The sequence below is a fragment of the Cibotium barometz genome, chromosome 33 (genome assembly GCF_041138505.1).
Source record: "Cibotium barometz isolate CiBa-2024 chromosome 33, ASM4113850v1, whole genome shotgun sequence".
Classification (NCBI taxonomy): domain Eukaryota; kingdom Viridiplantae; phylum Streptophyta; class Polypodiopsida; order Cyatheales; family Cibotiaceae; genus Cibotium; species Cibotium barometz.
The window spans coordinates 19,190,703-19,199,808 of record NC_141078.1 but is presented as its reverse complement, the minus strand read 5'-3'; positions in this window follow the sequence as shown (position 1 = coordinate 19,199,808).

Sequence of the window (9,106 nt, the reverse complement as noted above, 5' to 3'; positions counted from 1 at the left end):
GCAGGTTGGAAACTACATCAGGCTCAAAGAAGGTACTTGTATTAGGGTTGCAGCTGATAGAAGGCAGATCACACTCCAACAAACCAGGACCACAGGTACGCAAGCCAGTGTCAAAATATTAGACATGAATCCTCAAGCATACATAGCTATGCTGTGTTCAATCCTAATCATGTGATTAAGAAATACTAATCTTATGGTGGGTTTGGACTAATTATTAACAACATAACAAAACTTTTAATGACTTAACCAAGCTTGAGTCACGCACAATTAGGTTATAAGATGGAAACTTCTACTCATAGAGAGGCTTGCAAGCTGCTTGCGTTCATTGCTTGGAAATAACCCTTTTTATAAGAGGAGGGTAAACCTCTTACAAATATGCTCATGTGGGATAATGTCCAAGTGTGATGTGGTTGCATGCTCTTGATCCTGGTCCTCTACTCATACCTTTCCCACAATGGCGCCACAAATTTAAACACCCCCCCTTGGTGCCATGATGTATAGGATACTACAAGGTGGTTGAATGTGTATTACAATAGATCCATCACTTCCCCTTAGTACAACATGCTACTCAAGGTGGTTAAGTGTGGTAACACAAGATGTCAAAGCTTGTTTCCTTGATGTACTTTGTATGGCATTCTTTAACTGCTTCTCTTCTTCAAGTATAATTCTCAAATGTTGGTTCGAGTAGATTCTTTAGAGTGGTTACAAGTGCACCATATTCCTCTGGCATGCTTTTTATGAGTATTGCAGGTGCATATTTATCTCTAATCTTAGCATCTATTCCATCTATCTGGGTCATGATGCTTTCATTTTACTAACAAATTGAGCCAAAGACTCGTTAAAGTTCATTTGTAGACCATAGAATTCAAGCTTTAAGTGAATTTCCTGGTTCTTTGCCTTAGCTCCAAACACGAGCTTCAATGTATCCCATGCATCCTTTGCAGCGTGTTCCTTAGAGTTGATGTGATGAATACAACTAGGTGTAAACCAATAAGTGACATTGATTGCTCATCTTTTTCAACCCACCCTTCAATTGGTTCATCCGACACATTTTTCTTAATGATTTTTCACAATTTCTTATGCAGTAGAGGGTACTTCATCTCTGTAAGGTGTGGAACCCTTCCCCATTGAACTTCTCAACATTTGTGATAGTGCTTAACACCATTGCAAAGGTCTTACTAGAGTTTGACTCTCGGTAGTGTCTAATTGCTTGGTAAAACTGAATATGCTCAAAAGGCTTCCCGTTAATGACCCAAATGCCAAATGAGAGATTTGACACTCAAACAGGGATAATAAAACCGGAGGAATTCAATTTTAACATTTAATTAGGCCAATTTTTTTCATTATCCTCTTAATTATAGTGATTAGAGCTAAAAATAGTGATAAACAACATCAAACTTTGGAGGTCAAAATTGAGCAAATGCAAAAGCTTTTGATGGGGCTTTGTTGATAGCCTTAGAACCCTTGATTAGAATGAATGTCCCAAGGGAAAGAAATAGCTCAAAGTCGCCCAAATTTGGTGGATTTGTGCTTGTTTGTAGCACATGTGCACATCCACGTCTCTTTCCCTAGTTGTCTGCTCATCCACATAATGGATCCACAAATGTGGATGAGTTGTGCCACCCACGGCTCTTTCCCTAGTTGTCTGCTCATCCACATAAGCGCTATTGGTAGCACCCTTTTTCGTCTTCTTTATATTGCCTTTCTCCTGTGTCTCGAATCCCTCCAAGCTAGCATCTATAGCTTTCATGTATCTCCTCTTTGCTGGCTTTTTCTGAGGCACTAATGGTGGCTGCCCACTTTCCTCAAACTGCATTCTAGCATGCTATCCTTAGATGGCATAATTGGGAGGTTGTATGACTTGATGGGCTAGTGTGGTAGGCAAACCTGGCCTTTGGTATATGACCTAAATGAGAAAGGAGATCCCATTCTCAGTCTAGTTAACATGCTGTGAAGGTGAGTGATTGGATGGGAGGACGCACATGGAATGAATGTCCATTGTGCAAAGACACGATACTTGGCATTGCAATAGTTTGGAATTTGAGACTCCTACGTGCCTACATAGAATGTTGGCTATGGGAATGGGGTGAGTATTGTTTGTAGCAATTAGTGTCATGAAGTTCTTCGGAGTCCATCTTGTATGTTGTAAATTATATAAGCACGTGAATAAAATTAGTTTATTAGAATGCATTTCTTTATGGACATGAAAAACCAATTTTACAATTGTAATACAACCTGTTGAGAGAGAGAGAGAGAGAGAGAGAGAGAGAGAGAGAGAGAGAGGGAGAACATGGTCTCAACAAATCTTTCAGACAACGGTTGCCAACCATTCTGTTCCACAAGAAGTTTCTAGCCTCCAGTGAAGAAAATCAGTGAGTCTCACACGTTTGCAGTAATCAAGTCTTTTTTTGTATCTACCGAGTGTAATTCAGAGCTAATTTGTATGTTTATGATGGTAGGTTGAATGTAGGGAAGGCAGATGCATCTATTACTTCACAACATTGACATTACAGAATCCATGCCTTAAGGATTTCAAAAACTATAGGAGTGGTGTCAATACATATGGACTTTGCTTGATTTATGTTGGGAGGAATGAATGTTTTGAACCTACCTAGACAACTAGCTAGTTTTCAACACAAAGACGTACTTTTTCATGTATCTTTGTAGGCACCGATGTTATTTGAGGTGTCTGTCCTATATAGCTAATAGAGGCCACTATTAGTAGTGACAACTTGTAATCACGTTGTTTATTTGTTGTTATGCTATGAAGTGGTTGGTTTCAGAGACTACTTCAAGCATTAACAAGTCAATAAAATTAGTTTATAAGAACGCATTTCTTTATAGAAACTTCAACAGCAACATGTTCCTTTATGAACATGAAAAGAAACCCAATTATACAATTTCAATGTAACCTACTGAGAGAGACAGAGAGAGACAGAGAGAGAGAGAGAGAGAGAGAGAGAGAGAGAGAGAGACAGAGATCTGCCCAACTAATTTAAATTGTTGGAGGTCATGCTCAGTTCATGATGTTATAGTAGCCCGTGAGATTCTTGTTACCTCCACAAACCAGAATCTAGGAACCAAATAGTAACATGCATGGGAATACTTCATCTGGACTTTGACATGCAAGAGTACAAAACATTAATCGGTGCATTAATATGCATAAGGAAGTCGACAAGATCCAACAACAGAGCAGGTTGGACAAGATCCAACAACAACAGAGCAGGTTGGAAACTACATCAGGCTCAAAGAAGGTACTTGTATTAGGGTTGCAGCTGATAGAAGGCAGATCACACTCCAACAAACCAGGACCACAGGTACGCAAGCCAGTGTCAAAATATTGGACATGAATCCTCAAGCATACATAGCTATGGTGTGTTCAATCCTAATCATGTGATTAAGAAATACTAATCTCATGGTGGTTTTGGACTAATTATTAACAACATAACAAAACTTTTAATGACTTAACCAAGCTTGAGTCACGCACAATTAGGTTATAAGATGGAAACTTCTACTCATAGAGAGGCTTGCAAGCTGCTTGCGTTCATTGCTTGGAAATAACCCTTTTTATAAGAGGAGGGTAAACCTCTTACAAATATGCTCATGTGGGATAATGTCGAAGTGTGATGTGGTTGCATGCTCTTGATCCTGGTCCTCTACTCATACCTTTCCCACAATGGCGCCACAAATTTAAACACCCCCCCTTGGTGCCATGATGTATAGGATACTACAAGGTGGTTGAATGTGTATTACAAAAGATCCATCACTTCCCCTTAGTACAACATGCTACTCAAGGTGGTTAAGTGTGGTAACACAAGATGTCAAAGCTTGTTTCCTTGATGTACTTTGTATGGCATTCTTTAACTGCTTCTCTTCTTCAAGTATAATTCTCAAATGTTGGTTCGAGTAGATTCTTTAGAGTGGTTACAAGTGCACCATATTCCTCTGGCATGCTTTTTATGAGTATTGCACGTGCATATTTATCTCTAATCTTAGCATCTATTCCATCTATCTGGGTCATGATGCTTTCATTTTACTAACAGATTGAGCCAAAGACTCGTTAAAGTTCATTTGTAGACCATAGAATTCAAGCTTTAAGTGAATTTTCTGGTTCTTTGCCTTAGCTCCAAACACGAGCTTCAATGTATCCCATGCATCCTTTGCAGCGTGTTCCTTAGAGTTGATGTGATGAATACAACTAGGTGTAAACCAATAAGTGACATTGATTGCTCATCTTTTTCAACCCACCCTTCAATTGGTTCATCCGGCACATTTTTCTTAATGATTTTTCACAATTTCTTATGCATTAGAGGGTACTTCATCTCTGTAAGGTGTGGAACCCTTCCCCATTGAACTTCTCAACATTTGTGATAGTGCTTAACACCATTGCAAAGGTCTTACTAGAGTTTGACTCTCGGCTTACAAATTAGTGGTAAAACTGAATATGCTCAAAAGGCTTCCCGTTAATGACCCAAATGCCAAATGAGAGATTTGACACTCAAACAAGGATAATAAAACCTGAGGAATTCAATTTTAACATTTAATTAGGCCAATTTTTTTCATTATCCTCTTAATTATAGTGATTAGAGCTAAAAATAGTGATAAACAACATCAAACTTTGGAGGTCAAAATTGAGCAAATGCAAAAGCTTTTGATGGGGCTTTGTTGATAGCCTTAGAACCCTTGATTAGAATGAATGTCCCAAGGGAAAGAAATAGCTCAAAGTTGCCCAAATTTGGTGGATTTGTGCTTGTTTGTAGCGCCTGTGCACATCCACGTCTCTTTCCCTAGTTGTCTGCTCATCCACACAATGGATCCACAAATGTGGATGAGTTGTGCCACCCACGGCTCTTTCCCTAGTTGTCTACTCAACCACATAAGCGCTATTGGTAGCACCCTTTTTCGTCTTCTTTATATTGCCTTTCTCCTGTGTCTCGAATCCCTCCAAGCTAGCATCTATAGCTTTCATGTATCTCCTCTTTGCTGGCTTTTTCTGAGGCACTAATGGTGGCTGCCCACTTTCCTCAAACTGCATTCTAGCATGCTATCCTTAGATGGCATAATTGGGAGGTTGTATGACTTGATGGGCTAGTGTGGTAGGCAAACCTGGCCTTTGGTATATGACCTAAATGAGAAAGGAGATCCCATTCTCAGTCCAGTTAACATGCTGTGAAAGTGAGTGATTGGATGGGAGGACGCACATGGAATGAATGTCCATTGTGCGAAGACACGATACTTGGCATTGCAATAGTTTGGAATTTGAGACTCCTACGTGCCTACATAGAAGGTTGGCTATGGGAATGCGGTGAGTATTGTGTGTAGCAATTAGTGTCATGAAGTTCTTCGGAGTCCATCTTGTATGTTGTAAATTATATAAGCACGTGAATAAAATTAGTTTATTAGAATGCATTTCTTTATGGACATGAAAAACCAATTTTACAATTGTAATACAACCTGTTGAGAGAGAGAGAGAGAGAGAGAGAGAGAGAGAGAGAGAGAGAGAGAGAGAGAGAGAGAGAGAGAGGGAGAACATGGTCTCAACAAATCTTTCAGACAACGGTTGCCAACCATTCTGTTCCACAAGAAGTTTCTAGCCAGTGAAGAAAATCAGTGAGTCTCACACGTTTGCAGTAATCAAGTCTTTTTTTGTATCTACCGAGTGTAATTCAGAGCTAATTTGTATGTTTATGATGGTAGGCTGAATGTAGGGAAGGCAGATGCATCTATTACTTCACAACATTGACATTACAGAATCCATGCCCTAAGGATTTCAAAAACTATAGGAGTGGTGTCAATACATATGGACTTTGCTTGATTTATGTTGGGAGGAATGAATGTTTTGAACCTACCTAGACAACTAGCTAGTTTTCAACACAAAGACGTACTTTTTCATGTATCTTTGTAGGCACCGATGTTATTTGAGGTGTCTGTCCTATATAGCTAATAGAGGCCACTATTAGTAGTGACAACTTGTAATCATGTTGTTTATTTGTTGTTATGCTATGAAGTGGTTGGTTTCAGAGACTACTTCAAGCATTAACAAGTCAATAAAATTAGTTTATAAGAACGTATTTCTTTATAGAAACTTCAACAGCAACATGTTCCTTTATGAACATGAAAAGAAACCCAATTATACAATTTCAATGTAACCTACAGAGAGAGAGAGAGAGAGAGAGAGAGAGAGAGAGATCTGCCCAACAAATTTAAATTGTTGGAGGTCATGCTCAGTTCATGGTGTTGTAGTAGCCCGTGAGATTCTTGTTACCTCCACAAACCAAAATCTAGGAACCAAATAGTAACATGCATGGGAATACTTCATCTGGACTTTGACATGCAAGAGTACAAAACATTAATCGGTGCATTAATATGCATAAGGAAGTCAACAAGATCCAACAACAGAGCAGGTTGGACAAGATCCAACAACAACAGAGCAGGTTGGAAACTACATCAGGCTCAAAGAAGGTACTTGTATTAGGGTTGCAGCTGATAGAAGGCAGATCACACTCCAACAAACCAGGACCACAGGTACGCAAGCTAGTGTCAAAATATTGGACATGAATCCTCAAGCATACATAGCTATGGTGTGTTCAATCCTAATCATGTGATTAAGAAATACTAATCTCATGGTGGGTTTGGACTAATTATTAACAACATAACAAAACTTTTAATGACTTAACCAAGCTTGAGTCACGCACAATTAGGTTATAAGATGGAAACTTCTACTCATAGAGAGGCTTGCAAGCTGCTTGCGTTCATTGCTTGGAAATAACCCTTTTTATAAGAGGAGGGTAAACCTCTTACAAATATGCTCATGTGGGATAATGTCCAAGTGTGATGTGGTTGCATGCTCTTGATCCTGGTCCTCTACTCATACCTTTCCCACAATGGCACCACAAATTTAAACACCCCCCCTTGGTGCCATGATGTATAGGATACTACAAGGTGGTTGAATGTGTATTACAAAAGATCCATCACTTCCCCTTAGTACAACATGCTACTCAAGGTGGTTAAGTGTGGTAACACAAGATGTCAAAGCTTGTTTCCTTGATGTACTTTGTATGGCATTCTTTAACCGCTTCTCTTCTTCAAGTATAATTCTCAAATGTTGGTTCGAGTAGATTCTTTAGAGTGGTTACAAGTGCACCATATTCCTCTGGCATGCTTTTTATGAGTATTGCAGGTGCATATTTATCTCTAATCTTAGCATCTATTCCATCTATCTGGGTCATGATGCTTTCATTTTACTAACAAATTGAGCCAAAGACTCGTTAAAGTTCATTTGTAGACCATAGAATTCAAGCTTTAAGTGAATTTCCTGGTTCTTTGCCTTAGCTCCAAACACGAGCTTCAATGTATCCCATGCATCCTTTGCAGCGTGTTCCTTAGAGTTGATGTGATGAATACAACTAGGTGTAAACCAATAAGTGACATTGATTGCTCATCTTTTTCAACCCACCCTTCAATTGGTTCATCCGGCACATTTTTCTTAATGATTTTTCACAATTTCTTATGCATTAGAGGGTACTTCATCTCTGTAAGGTGTGGAACCCTTCCCCATTAAACTTCTCAACATTTGTGATAGTGCTTAAGACCATTGCAAAGGTCTTACTAGAGTTTGACTCTCGGCTTACAAATTAGTGGTAAAACTGAATATGCTCAAAAGGCTTCCCGTTAATGACCCAAATGCCAAATGAGAGATTTGACACTCAAACAAGGATAATAAAACCTGAGGAATTCAATTTTAACATTTAATTAGGTCAATTTTTTTCATTATCCTCTTAATTATAGTGATTAGAGCTAAAAATAGTGATAAACAACATCAAACTTTGGAGGTCAAAATTGAGCAAATGCAAAAGCTTTTGATGGGGCTTTGTTGATAGCCTTAGAACCCTTGATTAGAATGAATGTCCCAAGGGAAAGAAATAGCTCAAAGTCACCCAAATTTGGTGGATTTGTGCTTGTTTGTAGCGCCTGTGCACATCCACGTCTCTTTCCCTAGTTGTCTGCTCATCCACACAATGGATCCACAAATGTGGATGAGTTGTGCCACCCACGGCTCTTTCCCTAGTTGTCTGCTCATCCACATAAGCGCTATTGGTAGCACCCTTTTTCGTCTTCTTTATATTGCCTTTCTCCTGTGTCTCGAATCCCTCCAAGCTAGCATCTATAGCTTTCATGTATCTCCTCTTTGCTGGCTTTTTTTGAGGCACTAATGGTGGCTGCCCACTTTCCTCAAACTGCATTCTAGCATGCTATCCTTAGATGGCATAATTGGGAGGTTGTATGACTTGATGGGCTAGTGTGGTAGGCAAACCTGGCCTTTGGTATATGACCTAAATGAGAAAGGAGATCCCATTCTCAGTCCAGTTAACATGCTGTGAAAGTGAGTGATTGGATGGGCGGACGCACATGGAATGAATGTCCATTGTGAGAAGACACGATACTTGGCATTGCAATAGTTTGGAATTTGAGACTCCTACGTGCCTACATAGAATGTTGGCTATGGGAATGGGGTGAGTATTGTGTGTAGCAATTAGTGTCATGAAGTTCTTCGGAGTCCATCTTGTATGTTGTAAATTATATAAGCACGTGAATAAAATTAGTTTATTAGAATGCATTTCTTTATGGACATGAAAAACCAATTTTACAATTGTAATACAACCTGTTGAGAGAGAGAGAGAGAGAGAGAGAGAGAGAGAGAGAGAGAGAGAGAGAGAGAGAGAGAGAGAGAGAGAGAGGAGAACATGGTCTCAACAAATCTTTCAGACAACGGTTGCCAACCATTCTGATCCACAAGAAGTTTCTAGCCTCCAGTGAAGAAAATCAGTGAGTCTCACACGTTTGCAGTAATCAAGTCTTTTTTTATCTACCGAGTGTAATTCAGAGCTAATTTGTATGTTTATGATGGTAGGCTGAATGTAGGGAAGGCAGATGCATCTATTACTTCACAACATTGACATTACAGAATCCATGCCCTAAGGATTTCAAAAACTATAGGAGTGGTGTCAATACATACGGACTTTGCTTGATTTATGTTGGGAGGAATGAATGTTTTGAACCTACCTAGACAACTAGCTAGTTTTCAACACAAAGACGTACTTTTTCA